This window comes from Lathyrus oleraceus, chromosome 6, assembly GCF_024323335.1.
Source record: "Lathyrus oleraceus cultivar Zhongwan6 chromosome 6, CAAS_Psat_ZW6_1.0, whole genome shotgun sequence".
Taxonomy (NCBI): domain Eukaryota; kingdom Viridiplantae; phylum Streptophyta; class Magnoliopsida; order Fabales; family Fabaceae; genus Lathyrus; species Lathyrus oleraceus.
The window spans coordinates 189,122,057-189,146,242 of record NC_066584.1 but is presented as its reverse complement, the minus strand read 5'-3'; the positions used below and the strand labels follow the sequence as shown (position 1 = coordinate 189,146,242).

Below are 24,186 nucleotides of genomic sequence, written 5' to 3'. Positions count from 1 at the left end.
GTTCACAAGATGTTGTATGTGATGTCTTAACATAAGATATTTATGTACCTGCTGAAAATTATAAATGGAATTATGCAGGATTCTTCCAGGATGTTAGACCTGATGTCATGACATCCTGTACACAGAACATTCAGTATGAATGTTAGGTGTTATATGATTGCGCATTTAATGGCAATCTATGTATGATTGAAGATCTGATTTGCAGGCGCATTCAATCATTGATTACAACCTGATTTACTTATTTTCCAAGGAGATCTAACCAGCTGTTATGAGAAGATTTAATTGGAAAATAGTTTTAGGGTTTTCAAGATGTCCAAGCCCAGCTGAATGCTTCTATAAATAGGACTTGGAAAACCTGATTTTATACACAACCAATACTGAGCGAAATATTGAGAGAATATAAGGGTTTGTGTCTTGTTTAGTCGTGAGACTTGTAAGCCATTCAATTCATCCATAGATGATTGAATTGGTCTGATTTGTGGTTGTAATTTGTCACTCTAAGCTTGTAAGCAAGAGTGTGTGTCTACTTGATCAAAGTTGTGAAGCAAGATCAAGTGTGTGTCTACTTGATCAAAGCTGTTAAGCAAGATCAAGCGTGTGTCTACTTGATTGAAACTGCTAAGTAAGATCAAGTGTGTGTTATTGAAAAGTGTCTTCTATTCACAAGGAATTTGTTGATTCTAAGTGTTGGCAGCAATTTTGATAAAACAAAGAGTGTTCACAAGATGTCATGTGTGATGTCTTAACATGAGATATCCTATGTACCTGCTGGAGTTAAAGAACATATGCAAGCAGGATTGTTTCAGAATGCCACATAAAATGACAAGGCTTCTGATATTGGTTGTACCTGTTGGAGCTTATATGGAAGACATGTTCATGCAGGATTGTTTCAGATGACATACACAATGTCATGGTATCTGATATGGATGTACCTGCTATAAAAGGAAATTGGATTATGCAGGATTTTTCTAGGATGTCAGACCCAATGTCATGACATCTTGTACACAGAACATTCAGTATGAATGTCTTGTGTTTTGTGATTGCACAATTAATGGCAATCATTGGTTGATTGAAGATATGGCTAGCTGGCGCATTCAATAAGGGATTACCACCAGATTTGATTATTTTCCAAGGAGATCTATACAGTTGTTATAAAAAGATTTGATTGGAAAATATATTTAGGGTTTTCATGATGCCCAATGCTTCTATAAAAAGGGACTTAGAAAACTTGTTTGTACACACAACCAAGACTGAGTGAAATTTAGAGAGAGAGCTAGGGTTTGTGTCTGTAGGTCATTCAAGTCATCCATTGATGATTGAATTGGACTGAATTGTCTTCTTGATCAAAGCTTTGAAGCAAGATCAAGAGTGTGTCTTCTTGATTGAAATTGTGAAGTAAAATCAAGAGTTTTGTAATTGAAAAGTATTTTCTTTTCACAAGGATTGTTGTTTAAAGTCACAGGTGTGTGATTATAAGGGAAGTGAGTGGGTTCTCATATCTAAGAGTGCTTAGGTAGAAGTTGCACGGGTAGAGATTAGGTGAGAAAGACTGTAACTTATTGAAGTGTACGGATAGTCTTTGAACTAATTCTATTTTAGTGGATTTCCTTCCTGGCTTGGTAGCCCCCAGACGTAGGTGAGTTGCACCGAACTGGGTTAACAATTGCTTGTGTTATTTGCTTTACCATTCTGTTTTTGTTTATCCATTGTTTATAACCAGATATCAGTGTCGTGACATTACCTTCGACATCTAATATCTGATACCAGAATTTCAATTGGTATCAGAGCAGGCATCCTGCTCTGGTTCTGGGTGAGATCTAGGGGCAATACTTTCTAGTACAATGGAGAGAGATGGAGGATTTGTTCATAGGCCACCAATTTTGGATGGTTCTAACTATGACTATTGGAAACCTAGAATGGTAGCGTTTCTGAAATCCCTCGATAACAAGGCTTGGAAAGTTGTGCTAACAGGTTGGGTGCATCCTGTCATTACTAAAGAAGGAGAAGTCACCACTGAGAAGAAGCCTGAAGAACAATGGTCCAAGGAGGAGGAGGATCTTGCTCTTGGAAACTCTAAAGCCTTGAATGCAATATTCAATGGGGTAGACAAGAATATTTTCAGGCTGGTAAATAACTGTGAAGTGGCCAGAGATGCTTGGGACATTCTCAAGGTCACTCATGAAGGCACCTCTAGGGTAAAGATGTCTAGACTTCAGCTGCTCACCTCCAAGTTTGAAAACTTAAGGATGAAAGAAGATGAAAACATTCGTGAATTTCACATGAGTATCCTTGAGATTGCTAATGCTTCAGGATCCCTGGGAGAGAAGATGACAGATGAAAAGTTGGTAAGAAAAATACTCAGGTCACTTCCTAAGAGATTTGCAATGAAGGTGACTGCCATAGAAGAGTCTCAAGACATCTCCAACATGAGGGTAGATGAGCTAATTGGCTCCCTCCAAACCTTTGAGATGGGATTGATTGAGGGAACTGAAAAGAAAACCAAGAGCATTGCCTTTGTATCCAACACAGAAGAGGAAAGCAATCAAGATGTGGATAAAGAGTGGGCCAATGAAGTTGCAATGTTGAGGAGACAGTTTAACAGATTATTAAAGAAAATGGATGTCAGATCCAAGGCAAATGTCAAAAACATCTCATCTGACATCAACAATGGAAGAAGAGTAAGGTCAGAAGAAAAGCCCAAAGAAGGAAAAGAAGTAAAGTGCTATGAATGTGATGGGTATGGACACATTAGAACAGAATGTGGTACCTACCTCAAGAAGCAGAAGATGAGACTTGTTGCCACCTGGTCAGATGAGAGTGATACAGAGGAGGCTGCAAATCTTGTGACTGCTTTGACAGGAAGATGGGAATCTGATGAAGACTCAAGTGATGGTGAAGTAACCTTTGAGGAATTGGCCTCTACCTACAAAGAGCTGTGTCAGAAAAGATGAGAGCTGAACAAGCAGTCTTTAAACCAGAAGAAAGACATAACTCAACTTGAGAATGAGAAGGTAGAATACTTGAAAACCATCTCCAAATTGAAAACAGAAGTTGTGGCTCTAAAGGTCAAGCTAGATGAAGATCAACAAGTTGAGAGCCAAAAGATAGTTCAACTGGAGAAAGAAAAAGCAGAACAAGTGGAAACCATCTTCAAGCTAAAAACTGAAGTTGTGCTCTTAAACTCAAAACTAGAAGAGACAACCAAGTATGTAAGGATTCTGAACAATGGATCTGACTCCTTAGACAAGATTCTTCAAATTGGACAAATCACAGGAGTCAAATCTGGAATAGGGTACCATAAAACTAAGGCTGAAAGTAGTTACACTGGCTGCAAACCTAAAGCTAAACCTAAATGCAGCAATAGTAAGAGCAGTTCCAAGATGTCACATCATATGTCACATCATCAAAAGAAAGAACAGCAGAAAGACAAACACCAAAGATGGAGATGTCATTACTGTGGGAAATTTGGACACTAAAGGCCCTTCTGCTATAAGCTGTATGGTTACCCTACCCCCTTTCATCAACAACAGAAGAGAAAACAGCAGGATGGCAAACACCAAAGATGGAAATGTCAATACTGTGGGAAATCTGGACACTCTAGGTCTTCCTGTTATAAGCTGTATGGTTATCCTAGCCATGTTCATCAACAGACTCACTATCAACCCATACCCAAACATTACAGGCCTATCAACAAGAAGCAATGGGTTCCTAAGACTAATGTTACAAGTCTAATGGCTCACAAAGAAGAGTGGTATTTTGATAGTGGATGCTCTAGACACATGACTGGGAACTCAGACTTGATAACTGATCTTCACCCTCATGACTTAAGCTATGTAACCTTTGGTGATGGAGCTAAAGGTGAAATAAAGGGGATAGGCAAGCTTGAGTGTCCTGGAGCTCCTAAACTTGACAATATTCTACTGGTCAAGGGCTTGACTTCAAATCTAATAAGCATCAGTCAGCTAGGGGATCAAGGTCTGAATATCATCTTCACTAAAACTGAATGTCTGATTGTGAACAAAGACAGTGAAGTAATTATGAAAGGAATCAGGACCAACAACAACTGCTACATGTGGAGCTCTCAAACGGATAACTCCTCTAAGATGAGTACAGTTGCAAGAAGAATCTTCAAGGGAAAGGAAAAGTGTCAGATAAGGATGCTAAACCTCAAGGAAGAAAAGGTCATGATGGTCCAAACACCTGAACATATGACTGATGGTATGAAGTCTGAAGGTAGTAAGAGCTTTGCTGAGACACAAGGGACTATGAGTGCAAAGGAAATTGAGAAGATATCAGATGATAGCAACAATGCTCAACCAAGTTGGATGAAAATACTGATAATTACATACAATGTCACACTCGATGTTATGACATTATATTATGACAACCTGGATGGTACACCTTTGTCCAAAGACCATATTCAGCACAGCTGGACCAAGTACATCACTTGCTTTCATCACTCATGTAGAAAATATATAGAAAACAAACTCATAGTTCTACAGCATGAAATGCAACTAACCAACAGGACTGCAAGGGATTGGTATGTTGTTCAACTGAAATATGAAAAGGGAAAATTAGGGGATTGGTGTCTTGAGAAAATATGGCAATTAATGAGGAGTGGAAAAGGTAACAAAAATATTGTCTGCCCAATGAAAAGAAAAAGCCACATTAATAATGAACCATCTCCTAGTATTGGAAATAGCATCTATTTCATTTGCACACTCTGCCTGAACACAATTCTTTCCATCTTCATCAAACTTCTCAAAGAACCTCTGCTAGGGCAAAGAAAGTTTTCTCAAAAGTTCAACAACATGTCTCAACATCCGTCAACATCTAGCTCAAAATCCTTTCATACTAGAACTTCCTCCATGGAATTTTTAGATGAAGATTTGATGGACGTGACTCCTCTGCGTATGATACCGGGTAACGTTCCAAGCTCCCCTTCCATGGCTAGAGCTAAGCAAGATAACACTCCTGAAAAATCGCCTGATAAAGAGGACATGCACTCTACTGATCGCATCATAAGAAACCTAGTTAAGGACATTTTTACCCCTCTGTCCAGAAGGGACCCCTCACCTGAGGTGGAAAGCCAAGCTGAGAAAGATGATGACTCATCTAAAACAGAAAAAAAAGTAGCTGCTGAGGGACTATGTTCTCTTGGAAAAAACTTACCTAGTATGTCCCCTGATACTGCTCAGGACATTGAGGAAGAAGGGTCTGAGGAAGAAGATGACACGTTGGTCAATCTTGTGAAAACAAGTGTAGCTAATAGACTGAGAAAAAGGAAGAGTATGGTTGAGATAAGGACAGGTAGGAAAGAGAAAAGGGTTGCTGGTATAGGTCCCTCCAAGACTTGGAGTAAAGTAGAGGTCAGGAAGATGAAGGAAAGTGAGAGTTCTGAATCTGATGAGGATGTCGAAGATGATGTCTCAGACATTCCCCCTGTTAAAAGGAAGCCTGTAAAGAAGTCTCCAAACAAAGTGGTTGTTGTTCAACTTGACAATATCTCGTTTCACGTGGAAGGTGGTGCTGCCAAATGGAAGTTTGTGGCTGCTGTTCAACATTAAGCCCGTTATCCGTACATGCTTCATAGTAGAGTGGCATGTTAGTGATTATGATCAGAGCTTGGGGTTTCTGGCACATAAACATGTGTAAACCTTTTTATTGGACCCAACTGTAGTTGTGGGGGATCGGATCGTAATCCGCCCTACCGAGTTCAGTGCCAGATACCTCTGAACCAACTAGCAGTGGGTATTGCTTTTCTTATTCTTTTTCTTTTTCTTTTTGTAGCAATTTTTTACAATTCTTTGGTTTAAATGACTTTGTGAGGGTCACCTATACTGGAGTTGCCTTTTTGCTTTCTTTTATTTTTTTATTTTTTTCTGGATCATTCACTTATTTGCATCGGTCCCCTACGTAGAGGATGCGTAGGCCGGAGCTGACTGCTGAGATAAACTACTAATGACTTATACGGAAATGATGATTAAGACCATGGTATATGGGGTTTCGGGAATGATTCCTATATTTACGAAGCTTATGGTGCTAAAACAGATACTGATGTTTCGCAAAGTTCTCCCAAGTCACTGCATCCTTACTCAAAACATGTCCTTAAAACCTGAAAACTTTCGAAATAACACTATTTTCTTTTTGCAAAAATTTTTTTGTGGGGCTAAAGGTATGGGGAGGTAGGATTGTACTAAAGATCTACTATATTTGGTGACTCGTCAGACTCATGCATTATACTAAGAAGCAAAATAGACAACTAAAAGGAAATAACAATAAATAAACTATCTAAAAAACAGTAAAGAAAAAGCGATAAAGGAAAAAATAGAAAAGCAAAATAAAGAAAAGACGATAGAGTCTCCTCCCACACTTAAATCGAACATTGTCCTCAATGTTTCGAAATAAGATAAGGAAGAGTTACCTGGCAACCTATTGCTGACCACTAGTGCGCTCGCCATCCTGAGGTGGACGACGTGATCGGGTACGACGACGGTCTCTCTGATCCATCCTCGCCTGCAGGGCATCCTGAGCGGTCCTTACGTCTCGAAGGTGACCTAAAATGGTACCCTGAGTGTTTTCTACGAGAGAAATGTGTTGCTGGTGGTAGTGTTGTTGACGGGCTTGTGTATCTGTGATCACTTGCAGGGACTGTAGAACAGTGTCGTAGGACCTGTCTGTCCTCCGCTGCGATTCTTGCATGAAGTTCATATTATCCGTCATTTGTTGTTGGATGGTAGAGAGTAGGTCGTCACGCCTTTGCTCTCTAGCCATGTGGTCACGCCACATCTCTTCTGTAATATAGAAGCCAGGAGTGGTACCTGCAGAAGAAGAAGATGGTGCGGTGTGTGGTGGTGAAGGATGATGGGGGGCACATGGGGTACGGGAGATCTCTCTCGCCGATCATATTCATCATCAGTGTCTGGTCCCGCCTCATCAGGAATGTTAGGAGGAAGAGGACCCAAAACAGGTAGAGCATCTAAATCGTAGGTCCAATTCCTCTCATCACGTATATTTGTACGTCTAGTGCAAGGTAGAATAATAGATGGGATGGCTACACCATGAACCATAAGTGTATAACCTCCTTCTCTCCTTGAACGACACAATTTCATGTCTCTTAGAAATTTTAAGTTAATTGTGCGAGGAGGTAAGGGGTCTAGGGTAGCCATCTCATTGTTCAGGTTGAGTGCCCGAGCAATAGACGTAATCAATCCACCAAAAGAAATCGGTCCCGCCTTATTCAGAGTTAAAATCATATGGGCGAGCATGAATGGAAGCGAATTAATTCTCCTATTTGTGAGGCTTCCTTGCAAATATAGAAGCTCTCTAGCGTTAACCTTATTTGGATTCTCCCGGCCAAAAATAGTGCATGCCAACAGATATCTAAAAACTCTGATGGCCGGGTTATGGATAGTTGAGGCAAGAACTCCTTCAAAAGAGTTTATGGAAGTGTTTGATAAATGCTCCCAGAAGGAAAATACCTCAACAGACCATTCGGAATCCAAAGGGGCCTCACAAATAGAACCTTCCCCATGAGGGATCCCTAACAGGCTGGCTAGTTCATCGGTACTGAATTGGTATTCAACAGCAAACATTCTAAATTTGACAGTACCAACTGTGCTAGCAGTGTTAGGGTTGACAATATAAATTAAGGAACTTAAAAATTCGATTGTCAACCGCTCATAGGTGGGTTCTTTGTTGATAAAGAAATTATGCAAACCTAAGTTGTCTAATAAATGGAAAATGCTATGGTAGATACCTAAAGTATAGAGACAGTTTTCGTCAACATACCTTGTCGGGAGGATTTCTCGATTTTGCAACCGTTCAATGATTTTTCTTTGTCTCTCCCCCGGTTTCCCTCCTCGAAGAATGAATCCGTTAAACTCCATTTGAATGCTCTTGAAGAAGATGAAGTGGTTGGTGAAAAGGTTGGATTTTTACAAAATCCGACGGATGAAATCGAAAATGGAAAGTGGATTAGTGATTTGTGTGGTTTGGTGGTTAGGAAAGTATGAGCTTTTTGTGGGTTCAAGGTGAAGGAGAATTGCCATCCAAGGCGCAGCGGAATATAAAATTTCTCCTTTAATGATCCTTACGAATGAGCATGATCAGTGATAGAATCGTTACCTCTTGTGGAGATTCAAACCTTTGGTGCAGATCTCTGACAATGATCAACCTTTGATACAGATCCACGGGGCGATCACGAACGTTGAACGATGACAACGTCTCTACTCAGTCCACACGAACGAATTCCTTCAATCGCAGTGCTAGCTGTTTGTGAGTGAAGGCTTTGAGTGAGAGAGAGAGAGATACGAAATTCCAACTCTTCAGTTGTGTTGTCTGGAGTATGAATTTCCTTACAAAGCTTCTGCACAAGAGCTCTATTTATAGAACCACTTGTGTGGGCTTCAAGCCAAAAAGCCCACTTAAGTGCATTTTGGCCTATATCTCATAATATGCCAAAATCACTTAAGTATTTGGTACCTTACCATATTTCGTATTCTGCTTAAGTACACCGTACCTTACGATGTTCCTCAATTATTCTATCTCTCATCAATCCGTCCTTTGTGTGTGACCCTATAGGTTTTCGCGGCGTTGGCAATTATATTAAGTCATGCATTTAACATAATAAACAGTGAGCGGTATCTAGCAACACATCACTGCTACCCAAGTCACGAAAATGTCATGTGATCTGACAAAACCTCCTGTGATAATAATTATGTGCATAATTACCCCTTTTCCCTTATGTCTATATTGAACACAAGGTATAGACCGTGTCACCCTTGTCCAGTTCAATATTGGGCCCATAGACATTTATCCTGTTACGCAGGATTGGCAAATTCCATCTAGGACACTCATGTCCCTCAGCATGCTTCGTGGAGTACCCATCAACTGTCTTTATGGTCATCCAGTTACGGATAACGTTTGATCAGTAATAAAGCACTCAACTCTACATCTAGGATCCATAGTGGTTTCAGGTCGAAGAGTGGTATACACTATCATCACCATGAGAATAACTTATGACACTTTGCATAACTTTCTATATAGTATTCTCATAGCGGGTCAATCCGGTATAAATATTACTCCTAATATTCATACCTATGTTTAAGACTTGATAACTCTTTATCCATGATCCATGAGATGTGATCATCAGTCTACAAACATAATAGTCTTAATGCTTTAATGTTATCCCACTTCACATTAAAGCTCGACTACGGATACTTTAAGAATAGTGTCCTTATGTTTAATGTGTTCTCATGATTAAGTCACACTTAATACATTAAACGGACTATCTATTCTAGGGACTTTATTAATCAACCATAATAAAGAAAATGCCTTTAATTATTAATAAATAATTCGATACAAGTACCAAAAGTATTGGCCTCTAGGGCTTACACCAACAATCTCCCACTAGCACTAGAGCCAATCAGACATACCCCGTATGCCCATTGATCTAGTATGGCCATCATGCTTCTGCTGCGCAAGAGGCTTTTTCAGTGGGTTAACAACATTGTCAAGTGTAGGTACTTTACATATTTTCACACAACGCCTAAGTATGTGTTTGGATCGTTGGTGAGATCTAGGCTCCTTAGCTTGTGCGATAACACCATTGTTATCATAATAGAGACCAATGGGATCCACAATGCTAGGGACTATGCCAAGTTTATTGATCTAAACAGCTTCCTTTGCTGCACTTAAGGCAGCAATATACTCATCCTCAGATGTAGAATCAGCAACTGCATCTTGCGTTGAACTTTTCAAGCTCACAGTGCCACCATTTAAGCAAAACACATAACCAGATTGGAATCATTCATATTAAAGCGTCTCAGCACTTTGTCTATGTGCTCTGACTTAGGCCAAGCATTTCATGATCTATCTCTATAGATTCTGATAGGTTGCTTCACCTAGGTCCTTCATAGAAAAGCATTTCCCCAACCAAGACTTTACTTGTTGCAGGGTAGGGATATCGATTCCAATGAGTAATATGTCATCTACATATAATACCAGGAATACGATCATGCTCCCACTAACCTTCTTGTAGACACAAGGCTCATCTTTGTTCTTGATGAATCCATACAGTCTTTTCATCAAGGCGAAGATTCCATGAGTAGGTCACAGGCTCATCTTGATCCATGAGTAATACATCACCTTGATCAGATATCCATATATCTCAAGCAGGTGACGTATCCTGCCTGACCTACGCTGGTCTTGTTCTATTTGAGCAGGTTGCTCTTACACAACTACTTGTGTTTCCTGCTCTAATTCCTCCATAGGTGTATCAATGCTTTGCGATTCTTGAATTTCTTCAAGCTCTACTTTCCTCCCACTGGTTCCTTTGGAAATAAAATCCTTTTCTAGGAAAACTCCAGTTCGAGCGATAAACACTTTGCCCTCAGAAGGATTGTAGAAGTAATATCCTCTTGTTTCTTTAGGATACCCCACAAATAAGCATTGGTCAGATTTGGGCTCAAGCTTAGTTGAAATTTGTCGTTTCACATAAACTTCGCAACCCCAAATCTTCATGTAAGACATATGTGGTCTCTTACCACTCCATATCTCATATGATGTCTTTTCAACCTTTTGGATGGAACACGGTTAAGTGTGTAAGCTGATGTTAATGGTGTATGTCCTCAAAAGGAGTTTGGAAGATTGGTGTGACTCATCATGGATCGGACCATGTCCAACAGGGTTCGATTTCTTCTCTCAGATACTCCCTTCCATTGGGATGTTCCTGGAGGATTAAGTTGGGATAGGATCCCACACTCTTTCAGATGGTCATCAAACTCTAGGATTTAAATACTCATCACTTCGATCTGATCGAAGAGTTTTAATATTCTTACCTAGTTGGTTTTAACTCGTTAGGTTTCACCCTTTTGTATTAATGTTATTAATAGGCATTTCAAGATCAAGGACATACAGTCCATTGTTCATTTGTGCAGTAGCATAGAATATATCATTCAAATAAATTGAGCAACAATTGTTCTTTATTATAAATGAAAAACCAAACTTGTCCAAACAAGCAATGGAATTAATATTCCTGCTAATTGCAGGTACATAATAATAGTTCTCTAACTGAATTATTAAATCACTAGGTAAAGTCAATACATAAGTTCCTACGGCTAAAGCAGCAACCTTTGCTCCATTGCCAACTCGTAGGTCAACTTCACCTTTTGCCAAATCTCTACTCCTTCTCAGCCCCTGCACATTCGTACAAATGTGAGAATCGCATCCAGTATCTAATACCCATTATGCAGAAGTAGATGAATTAATAACAAAAATACCTGAAGTTGAAGTCTCTACTCCATTCTTCTTATCTTCCAGGTACTTTGGGCAGTTTCTCTTCCAGTGTCCGGTCTTACCGCAATGGAAGCAGGTGCCTTCTTTTGCTATGCCTCCACTAGGCTTCAAAGCAGCAACGGTGGGTTTGGGATTTGCAACTTCCTTGCCTTTCCCTTTATCGCCCTGCTTGATGGGCCTTTTGTTCTGTCTCTTTCCATTTCCGATCATCAGAATGGACTTCCCTTTTGTCTTCAGATTTTGCTCAGCAGTTCTTAACATGGCTAGCAGTTCAGGAAGAGATTTGTCCATATTATTCATGTTGAAATTCAGGACAAATTGACTGAAACTATCTGGCAACGATTGCAAGATCAAATCAGTCGCAAGTTCCTTTTCGAGGGGAAAACCCAATCTCTCAAGGTTTTCCACATACCCAATCATCTTGAGTACATGGGGACCTACAGGGGCTCCTTCAGCTAACTTGCTTTGAAAAAGGGCTTTTGAAACTTCAAACCTCTCATGCCTTGCTTGCTCTTGATAGAGCAACTTTAGGTGTTCGATCATATCGAACGCTGACATGTTCTCATGTTGCTTTTGCAATTCTGAGTTCATGGTAGCCAGCATGAGACAAGCAGTTTCATTGGCATCATCGACATGCTTCTTATAAGCATCTCTTTCTGCCTTAGGTGCAGAACTAGGAGGTTCCTCTTCAGGAACAGGTGTCTCCAAGACATACAGCTTTTTATCATGTTTGAGGACAATCCTCAGGTTTCGGTGCCAATCCAGAAAATTTGTCCCAGACAATTTTTCCTTATCAAGGATTGATCGCAGGATGTTGTTAGAGGTGTTTGCTGTCATGGTAATCTACATAAGGATTAAAGAAAATATAAGTATCATTGACATATTTAATCAGGCCTTTAATTAAACATGCTCCCACTATTTTACTCAAAACAAATGACCCTCATCATCTGATTCGGAAAATCCCGTTGGAAGATTTTCTAGTGGGTCGAGATCCATATTTCACTTCGTTCTAAGTCCGCGTAGGCGGATTACACAAAACTAGGTTATTTAGGTAGGAACTCCTTCCAATTGTATCTTATACAACTCTCGAAAATTTCAGTTGGGTGAATAACTCCTTATTCCAATCCATCATATGGATTATTCCCAACTCTTGCTTCTAAACATATATAAGAAAATTATAATCAAGTTTGACTCATCGTTTTAGCAGTTGGATATTACAATTATCCCATCGCACCTTAACTAATACAAAACATGCACCTCGCGTAGGCGAAACCTACATATCCTATACCAATCTTGATGAGTGCTAAAACTTGGAAAGCCAACATATATAATATTCTCATAATTTGTTTAGTTAAGTTTGACCCATTGTTTTAACAGTTGGATATTACAATTATCCCATCGCACCTTACCAATATATAGATCATGCACCTCGCGTAGGCGAAACCTACATTATCCATTACTAGTCTTGATGAGTGTTAAAACTTGGAAAGCTTAAAACTTAATATTTAGTTTTGAGGGAATTGCAATTTTACTGATCTCACCCGGCTTGTTTATCATATAAACCGTCTCTCACATGCATCAACATACATACACATGCATCAACATACATATAAACAGAATGAAACAGTTATGGCCCCTAGCGCAATTGTTCTCCCAAGCCAATGAGAGAACCTAAGCTAACCTATAACGATCTAAGCTTCTCCAAGCAAGATCTTCAAGGTTGTCTTCCTTTGGCACTGACTTCTTTGCTTTCTTCATATCATTACATTACATGAAAGAAACTCGTTTTACATACGAGGGAGTGAGATGAGAAAAGAAGTTACATTTGGGAGATTAAGAGAGAGGCACGACACGCAGGTCGTATTTTAAAATCCAAAACAAAACAAAGGAAAACTAAGGCCATAACCGATCACCACAAGACAATAATAAAAACTTTATTATTATTATTATTATTAATTCGTTTAATTAATAAAATCAAATTAAATTTCGACGACCGATCACACTACGCAGAGTTAGCCGGGGGTCCGCTGCCCGGACAGCGGGAACGGGTGTTCCGCTGCCCGGTCAGCGGACGGTGGGGCAGCGCCCCTTGCGGGGTCTAAGGGGCAGCGCCCCGCTCGAAAATTTTAATGAACAATTCATTTAAAAATTGACGTCGTTTTTCGTATCAACACTTGATACTTCAAAGCACTTTTTCTAGCCGAACCGGTGAATTTTTCCTTGCGTTAACCGGTTAACCATATGCGTTAACCGGTTAACACTGTTTGAAAACATTTAGAAAACTCTTTTCTGCCTTGCGTTAACCGGTTAACCAAATGCGTTAACCGGTTAACACTGTTTGAAAATCTCAAAAATTTTATTTCGCATTCCGTTAACCGGTTAACCATATGCGTTAACCGGTTAACACTGTTCCAAAAATTAAAAAAAATTATTTCGTATTACGTTAACCGGTTAACCATACGCGTTAACCGGTTAACACTGTTCGGAAAAGTGTTTAGGACGCACAACTCTTGTGCAATCAAACCCCAATCGCATAACTCTCTAACAACACAACCCTTGTGTCGTCACTAACCCTGATGCACCAATTTCAGACCGTCAAATACGTCTCGATTGTTAATTCAGTATGATTGATCAACATGTCATTGCTTCACCATACTAATGTCGGATCAAGAAGCAAATGATCATTGATCGCTCAAAGGAAAACAATCATCGAGGTTTTTGAATGAATGAAACAAGAACACTATATCATATATAATGTATTTTGCATCAGGGTTACATATATCACATATATGTAACTTGATCGATCTCAATTTAACCTTTGATTCATTCTGTTTTAATCATATTATTACAGAACAAAAACAGTTATCAGATTCATGGTTTCGTAAGTGGCTCTGATACCACTGAAGGAGAATTGCCATCCAAGGCACAGCGGAATATAAAATTTCTCCTTTAATGATCCTTACGAATGAGCATGATCAGTGATAGAATCGTTACCTCTTGTGGAGATTCAAACCTTTGGTGCAGATCTCTGACAATGATCAACCTTTGATACAGATCCACGGGGCGATCACGAACGTTGAACGATGACAACGTCTCTACTCAGTCCACACGAACGAATTCCTTCAATCGCAGTGCTAGCTGTTTGTGAGTGAAGGCTTTGAGTGAGAGAGAGAGAGATACGAAATTCCAACTCTTCAGTTGTGTTGTCTGGAGTATGAATTTCCTTACAAAGCTTCTGCACAAGAGCTCTATTTATAGAACCACTTGTGTGGGCTTCAAGCCAAAAAGCCCACTTAAGTGCATTTTGGCCTATATCTCATAATATGCCAAAATCACTTAAGTATTTGGTACCTTACCATATTTCGTATTCTGCTTAAGTACACCGTACCTTACGATGTTCCTCAATTATTCTATCTCTCATCAATCCGTCCTTTGTGTGTGACCCTATAGGTTTTCGCGGCGTTGGCAATTATATTAAATCATGCATTTAACATAATAAACAGTGAGCGGTATCTAGCAACACATCACTGCTACCCAAGTCACGAAAATGTCATGTGATCTGACAAAACCTCCTGTGATAATAATTATGTGCATAATTACCCCTTTGCCCTTATGTCTATATTGAACACAAGGTATAGACCGTGTCACCCTTGTCCAGTTCAATATTGGGCCCATAGACATTTATCCTGTTACGCAGGATTGGCAAATTCCATCTAGGACACTCATGTCCCTCAGCATGCTTCGTGGAGTACCCATCAACTGTCTTTATGGTCATCCAGTTACGGATAACGTTTGATCAGTAATAAAGCACTCAACTCTACATCTAGGATCCATAGTGGTTTCAGGTCGAAGAGTGGTATACACTATCATCACCATGAGAATAACTTATGACACTTTGCATAACTTTCTATATAGTATTCTCATAGCGGGTCAATCCGGTATAAATATTACTCCTAATATTCATACCTATGTTTAAGACTTGATAACTCTTTATCCATGATCCATGAGATGTGATCATCAGTCTACAAACATAATAGTCTTAATGCTTTAATGTTATCCCACTTCACATTAAAGCTCGACTACGGATACTTTAAGAATAGTGTCCTTATGTTTAATGTGTTCTCATGATTAAGTCACACTTAATACATTAAACGGACTATCTATTCTAGGGACTTTATTAATCAACCATAATAAAGAAAATGCCTTTAATTATTAATAAATAATTCGATACAAGTACCAAAAGTATTGGCCTCTAGGGCTTACACCAACACAAGGAATTTTTTCCAAGGTGAAAAAATGGGTTTGGGAGGTTGTAAGTTGCAAAAATGGTGAAAAAAAGGGGTCTGCCCCGACCATTTACAGTCGCTGTGGCGGGTGCCACAGGTCCTATGGCGGGCGCCACAAGGCAAAACCTGGTTGGGCCAGATTTTGGTCCTTTGGTTTGGGCTTCTCTTGTCTTTTGGCTTTGAGGGGTCTGGATAGCATTTGTCTTGTGATTCTCCTAGTTTCTTTGACTTGCATAATTTTATAAAAGTAAAAACGAAAATAAGAAGTGAAACTGAAACAAAAACAAAACCAGAAATTAAATATAAATAAATAAATAACTGAAAAATTAAAAATGCAAATAAAATATATATAGATAAAAAATAGAAATACTAATGTGTAGTAGAAGTTTATATAATATTCTAAATGCGATAAAATAAAATAGATTATGCAAATACGATAAATATATAAAAGAGAAATAAAATGAAATGGTGAGATCAGGTATTAGGGGTGTCGTCTGCCTGAGTGGATCCACGGAGCACGGCTATCTCCTGCCTGAGCTCTGCGATCTCCTGATATAGACAATCGGCTTCAGTAGCATGGGTAAGATCAGACACTCCCATCTGTAAAGTTAGGTCCGCCACTTCCTGTTTAAGCTCTGCAATCTCTCTACGACACTCAGCAATCTGGGTGCATATGTCGGGTGTCTGCAATGAATGATTATTAGAGAAAACAGTGATTATAGGAGATGGTGGTGTAGGCGTGTAATCAGGAGTGGGTGGTGATCTCGGTGCCTCAACGGTCTCTCCCTGGCCCTCTAGAGCACAACTCCAATTCGCTGGATCATGCACACTGGTCATCATAGGGTCTGGCAGCGTGAAATAATGGATAGCCTCATTGTCGACTAGCAATCGGAACTGACATGGATGGAAAGAACCTCTCCTCATCAATCCTCTGGTCAAACAGAAATCGATGTCCATGGTAGTGTATCCACAGTAGGTCCGAAGATGCAACAGCTTGCGAGACAGACCTAAAGCAACAACAATTTGTGTGATGATTCCACCAACATGGATGACTCCTTCGGTGGATCTAGAGATACGCTGAGGTTGTTCAATAAAAAGTTCCCACATGCTACTGGGCGAGACTGGGATGCACAATATAATAGGAAGATCTCCTCTTCACTCAGTAGTGTCTCTGCATCCTGTCTTCCTAGGAAGGAATGTGCTAATATCATCTGAAAATATCTGAAGGCTGGGTTATGTATGACATAAGATAACTGCATAGATGGATCCTGGCTTCCGCCACCTGATATATCACTCCAAAACTTCTCCACTTCCTTACCCAGGAAATATCCCATAGGTGTCTCCGGGATAGCATCAGGAGTGGTCTGGAAGCCCAATAAGTCGTCAAACTCTTTCTGGCTGAAGGAGTACTCAACTCCAAAAAGCCTGAAAGCAGCATACCCATCTGGTCCAGAATATGGGCCATAGTCGAATGAACTCAGGAACTCCAAAGTCAGGTTCCTATATGTGTTGCTCAAGTCTTCAGCAAATTCATCCCAGTGAAGCTGGTGGCTAAGGAATCGGATACTCGGCTCGATACCCAGTGCCTCCATACAGTGCTGATCAGGGTAACGTGTGGGTGCCATAGGGCGCTGATACAAAGCAATGTAGCGCTCCCTCTGAGCATTGTCTCTATAGGCAACATGCATGTCATCAAAACCCTGCATCCTGTAAAAGTTAGGAAAGTGATCCTGAAAATGCAAACCATTCAAATCTTAGTCTCAATGCAAAATAAGATAAAATAAAAATAAAAATAAAAATAAATGTAAATAAATGCGAAAAAAAGTAAAATGAAAAGAAAAACCATGGGTTGCCTCCCACGCAGCGCTTGTTTAACGTCATTAGCTTGACGATTAGAATTTATACACTTGTAGTAGTAGGAATTGGTGGATTAATCAGGGTGTGGCTTGAGTAGTATGCTGGAATGTCTCCTCCTTCGTAGAGCTTCAGTCTTTGTCCATTTACAATGAATGGAATACAAGTTTGGTTCTTGATTTCTACGGCTCCTGATCTCAGAATCTTGGATACTTCGAAAGGACCAATCCATCTTGAACGTAGCTTTCCAGGGAAGAGTCGTAACCTAGTGTTGAAAAGGAGAACAGAATCGCCTACATTGAAGTTTTTCTTTACTATTCTTTTGTCGTGATAGGCTTTTGTCCTCTCTTTATATATTTTTGCATTCTCGTAGGCAGATTGCCTAAGTTCTTCTAATTTATGAATGTCTAGGGTATGCTTTTCTCCGGCGGCTAGGTAGTCTAAATTCAAAGTTTTAATGGCCCAATAGGCTTTATGCTCTAACTCAAAAGGTAAGTGACAGGATTTTCCATAAACTAGTTGGTAGGGAGTAGTTCCTGTAGGGGTTTTGAAAGCGGTTCTATAGGCCCATAATGCTTCTTGAAGCTTCTGAGACCAGTCTCTCCTAGAAATAGAAATAGTTTTCTCTAGGATTTGTTTTATCTCCCTATTAGATACTTCTACTTGGCCACTAGTTTGTGGGTGGTACGGTGTTGCTACTCTATGCCTAACTCCATATTTTCTTAAAAGTTTGTCAAATATTCTCGATATAAAGTGTGATCCTCCATCGCTTATGACTAAACGTGGTGTTCCAAATCTAGGGAATATATAGTTTTTAAATAGTTTGATTACTACCCTAGTGTCGTTTGTGGGTGCAGCTATAACTTCAATCCACTTAGACACATAGTCTACAGCTACTAAGATATACCTGTTTCCTAAGGATGGTATCCATAAATGATGATTTCGCCTATATTTTCAGTGCCCATATAAATGAAACGGTTTAGTTATGGGAATGTTCTAACTAAGCTATATTTTCAGTGCCTTTTTTATCTCTTATATCTAAATCAAACTCTTGTAGTAATAGAATCCATCGGAGTAACCTGGGCTTGGCATCTTTTTTATTCAATAGGTAATGAATGGCAGCATGATCGGTGTAAACAATAATTTTTGCTCCTACTAGATAAGATCTAAATTTGTCTATAGCGAAAACTACAACGAGTAATTCTTTTTCGGTTGTTGCGTAGTTAAGTTGGGCAACATCTAGGGTTCTACTGGCATAATAAATGGCATGTAATTTTTTATCTTTCCTTTGTCCTAGAACGGCTCCAACTGCGTAATCACTAGCATCGCACATTATCTCATAAGGTTCCGACCAATCGGGCGGTTTCATAATGGGTGCTGAGATTAGTGTTTGCTTTAAAAGATTAAATGCGTCATTACATTTTTCATCAAAAATGAATTCAACATCTTTCATTAAAAGTCCGGTTAACGGTTTAGTTATTTTGGAGAAGTCCTTAATAAAACGCCGGTAGAATCCAGCGTGTCCAAGAAAGCTTCGGACTTCTCTGATGGTTTTTGGGGGTTTTAGGTTTTCTATAACTTCTATTTTAGCTTTATCTACCTCTATACCTTTTTCGGAAACTATATGTCCTAAAACTATTCCTTCGGTTACCATGAAATGACATTTTTCCCAATTTAGCACGAGGTTCACCTCCACGCATCTCTCCAGGATTTTCTCAAGGTTAGCAAGACAATTGTGGAAATCGAATCCACAAACCGAGAAATCGTCCATAAACACTTCCATGATCCCATCAAGGTAATCTGCGAAGATTGACATCATGCAGTGTTGGAAAGTAGCTGGGGCGTTACAGAGGCCGAATGGCATTCGTCTGTAGGCAAAAGTTCCATAAGGGCATGTAAAGGTAGTTTTTTCTTGATCTTCAGGGTGAATAGGTATTTGGAAGAATCCAGAGTATCCATCTAGATAACAGAAGTAAGAGTGTCTGGCTAGACGCTCCAACATCTGGTCTATAAATGGTAAAGGGAAATGGTCCTTCCTAGTTGCTTTATTTAATTTTCTATAATCTATACACATCCGCCATCCTCCTTCTAAACGTTTTGCTACATGTTCGCCTTTATCGTTTTGCACGACTGTGATGCCTCCCTTTTTAGGTACTACATACACAGGGCTCACCCACTTACTATCCGAGATCTGGTAGATTATACCTGCCTCAAGTAACTTAAGAACTTCCTTTTTAACAACATCACTCATTATAGGGTTTATTCTTCTCTGATGCTCCCTAGAGGGTTTCGAATCTTCTTCTAGCGAAATCCGATGCATGCATACAGATGGGCTTATACCTTTTAGGCCAGAGATACTATATCCTAAGGCTGAGGGATGTCTTCGTAAAACGTCTAAAAGTTGGTTTGTTTCCTCTTGGCTCAAGGTAGCACTGACTATTGAAGGAGAATTGCGACCCAAAGCGCAGCGGAAATTAAAATTTCTCCTTTAGAGATCCTTACGAATGGTCATGATCAGTGATAGAATATTTACCTCTTTTATGACGGTTGAAACCTTTGGTGAAGATCTCTTCTGACGATCAAAACCCTTTGATGCAGATCTCTTGTGACGATCAAACCCTTTGATGCAGATCCACTAAACGATCACGAACGTTGAACGATGACAACGTCTCTACTCAGTCCACACGAACGGGTTCCTTCAATCTCAGTGCTAGCTGGTACGAATGAAGGCTTTGAGTAAGAGGGAGAGAGAGAGAGAGAAAACGAAAAGAATGCAACCGCCAAAATTGCTTCTGCACAAGGGTTCTATTTATAGAACCACTTGTGTGGACTTCAAGCTAAAAGCCCACTTAAGTGTATTTTGGCCCATATCTTATAATATGCCCAAAATCACTTAAGCCCATGGTATCTTACCATATTTCGTATTCTACTCAAGTACACCGTACCTTACGATGTTCCATAACTCACTTAAGGGCACCGTACCTTACGGTATTCCTTAGTTACTCTATCTCTCATCAATCCGTCCTTTGTGTGTGACCCTGTAGGTTTTCGTGACGTTGGCAATTATATTAAATCACGTATTTAACATAATAAACAGTGAGAGGTATCTAGCAACACATCACTGCTACCCAAGACACGAAAATGTCATGTGATCTGACAAAACCTTCTGTGATAATACTTATGTGTATAATTACCCTTTTGCCCTTATGTCTATATTGAACACAAGGCATAGACCGTGTCATCCTTGTCCAGTTCAATATTGGGCCCATAGACATTTATCCTGTTATGCAGGATGGGCAAATTCCATCTAGGTCACTCATGTCCCTCAGCATGCTTCGTGGAGTACCCATCAACTGTCTTTATGGTTATCCAGTTACGGACAACGTTGGATCAGCAATAAAGCACTCGACTCTACACCTAGGATCCATAGTGGTTTCAGGTCGAAGAGTGGAATACACTATTATCACCATGAGAATAACTTATGACACTTTGCATAACGTTCTATATAGTATTCTCATAGCGGGTCAATCCGGTATAAATATTACTCCTAATATTCATACCTATGTTTAAGACTTGATAACTCTTTATCCATGATCCATGAGATGTGATCATCAGTCTACAAACATAATAGTCTTAATGCTTTAATGTTATCCCACTTCACACTAAAGCTCGACTACGGATACTTTAGGAATAGTGTCCTTATGTTTAATGTGTTCTCATGATTAAGTCACACTTAATACATTAAACGGACTATCTATTCCAGGGACTTTATTAATCAACCATAATAAAGAGAATGCCTTTTATTATTCGATACAAGTACCAAAATGTATTGGCCTCTAGGGCTTACACCCACAACTATAACTGGACGGTTCATCTTTTCATCGAGGAACTCATATTTCAGGTTCTTAGGCAGTTCCTTAAGTTCTAAGGTTGGTTTCTTAGGGCATGGCATAGGATCTGGAGTAAGGGATAAACATTCGTAAAGGTTATCATCGACGTAGGATTCTTTAAAGTCATCATCTTCCTTTATGGGGGTTGATGGTAACTTAATTGTTTTTATAATTTCTTTTTGTTCTAATTCTCTAACACATTCATCAATGGTATCTAAGGCATAACACGAGTCTCCCATCACAGGTGCCATAAGAAATTTTAAAAGTATAAATTCTATTTTCTCGTCACCTACCTCAAATGTCAACTTTCCTTTCTTGACATCTATTATGGCTCCTGCAGTCGATAAGAATGGTCTACCTAGAAGGATTGGTATATCATTGTCCTCTTTGATGTCCATGACAACAAAATCAGTAGGGATAAATAGTTGACCTATCCTAACAGGGACATCTTCTAAAATGCCTATCGGATATTTGACAGATCTATCGGCTAACTGAAGTGACATTTTAGTAGGTTGTAATTCTCCTAAGTTTAATCTCTCACAAACTGCTAGAGGCATTGAGCTTACACTAGCTCCTAAGTCTAGAAAAGCTTTTTCGATGACATGATTACCCAGAAGACAAGGAATGGATAAATTTCCAGGATCTTTATCTTTCTTTGCTAATTTATCCTCGGAAATAGCATTACATTCCAAAGGCTTCGGATCGTCAAGTCTACGTTTGTTGGTAAGGATGTCTTTAAGAAACTTTGCATAAGAAGGTATTTGGGTGATGGCTTCTGTGAAAGGGATTTCTACATGAAGTTTTTCTATAACTTTAATAAATTTTTGATACTGTTTATTGATTTGGGTTTGTTTCAGTCTTTGCGGATATGGTATAGGTGGTTTATATGGTGGGGGCGGTACGTAAATTTTATCTTTAGGTTCTTCTCCTTTCTCTCGACCTTCCTGGTTTTCAGATTCTTCTGGTTCCTTTACTTTGTCTGGGGATTTGGTATATTCCTTAGAAGTTTCGGGTTCACTCAATCTTGGGTTTGGTGGCTCATCATAAGCGTTCCCACTTTGTAGGGTAATGGCATTGGCTTGTCCTCTCGGATTTTGTTGAGGTTGTCCAGGGAATTGTTCTCCAGGTGTAGTCTGAGGGGCTTGGTTTAAAGCTACCTGAGAGATCTGGGTTTCAAGCATCTTGGTATGAGTAACTATTTGGTCAACCTTGGTTCCTAACTGAGTAATCAATTCGTTAACATGAATGTTTTGGTTCATGAACTCCTTGTTTTGTTGGGTTTGAGCGGTGATAAAATTTTCCATAATTTTCTCAAGGCTCGGCTTTGGTGGTACAGGTTGCATAGGTTGATTTGATCTAAGGGCTTGATAACTAGGTCTCGGAGGTGCATTATTTTGAATAGGGTTATTGTTTTTATAGGAGAAGTTCGGGTGATTCCTCCATCCAGGGTTATAGGTATTTGAATATGGGTTCCCTTGGGTGTAGTTCACTTGCTCGGAGTGGGTTTCGTTCAATAGACTGCATTCAGCGGATTGGTGTCCTTGGGTTCCACATATCTCACAATCCGACGAAACTGCAGCTACAGTATTCGGGTTTGTGTACATATGCTCGACTTTTAAGGCTAATGCGTCCATTTTAGCTTGCATCATGTCTATAGAGCTTAGTTCATGCACTCCTCCTTGGGCTTCCTTCTTCTCAACTGTCGCTCGTTCGACTCCCTATGATTGATGGTTTTGAGCCATATCTTCAATGAGGGCGCTAGCTTCAGGATAAGGTTTATTCATCAGAGCACCGCCTGCGGCAGCATCGACGGTCATCTTTGTGTTATAGTGAAGTCCATTATAGAAGGTTTGAATGATTAACCAATTTTCTAAACCATGATGTGGGCATGCTCGTAACAACTCTTTATATCTCTCCCAAGCTTCGAACAACGATTCTCCTTGGTTTTGGGTAAATCTGGTTATATAGTTTTGAAGAACGGCGGTCTTACTCGGGGGAAAATATCTAGCAAGAAAAACTCTCCTAAGGTTATCCCAAGTCGTAATGGAATTGGGTGGAAGGGAATCTAACCATGATAGGGCTTTATCTCTGAGGGAAAAAGGAAATAATCTTAAACGTATTGCCTCAGGAGAAGCTCCATTGGTTTTAAAAGTATCTGCTAATTGAAGAAATATTTTTAAATGTTGGTTAGGGTTCTCGGTAGCGAGACCCGCAAATTGTCTTTGTTGCACTAGTTGCAATAGGGATGGTTTAAGTTCAAAATTATTGGCTGGGATAGTTGGGTTTACTATACTAGAACTAGGTTCTTCATTAGATGGTTGAGCGAAGTCCTTAAGAGGTCTTTGGTTTTGATCTTCGGCCATAGCTCTCTTAACTCTATGAAAGAATAAACATGCGCGAGCGTAACGTTCAGGTTCCGCCAGAGGGTATACTAAACTTAAACTTCCGGTGCTGCGAGTTCTTCGCATTGACTGGCGGGAAATAACCTAAGTCTAAACGATATAACAACAGGAAAATGAAATTTAACGAAATTGGTCCCCGGCAACGGCGCCAAAGATGTGAGATGGAAAATTGGTAAGAAAAATACTCAGTTCACTCCCTAAGAGATTTGCTATGAAGGTGATTGCCATAGAAGAGTCTCAAGACATCTCCAACATGAGAGTTAATGAGCTAACTGGTTCCCTCCAAACATTTGAGATGGGATTGAATGATGGTTTTGAAAAGAAAACCAAAAGCATGACCTTCATGTCAAACACAAAAGAGGAAAATAGTCAGGATGTTGATGAAGATTTGGCCAATGATGTAGCAATGCTGGGAAGACAGTTCAACAGACTGTTGAAAAAGTTGGATGTAAGATC

At 39.6% G+C, this 24,186-nt stretch overlaps 1 non-coding gene across 1 annotated transcript; it reads left to right on the top strand.

The window, feature by feature from the left end:
* Nucleotides 1–23,200: 23,200 nt before the first annotated feature.
* On the top strand, nt 23,201–23,307 carry LOC127098945 (small nucleolar RNA R71). The gene has a single exon (XR_007793628.1). It is a non-coding gene; the product is annotated as a small nucleolar RNA R71 (small nucleolar RNA).
* The last annotated feature ends 879 nt before the right edge of the window (nt 23,308–24,186 follow it).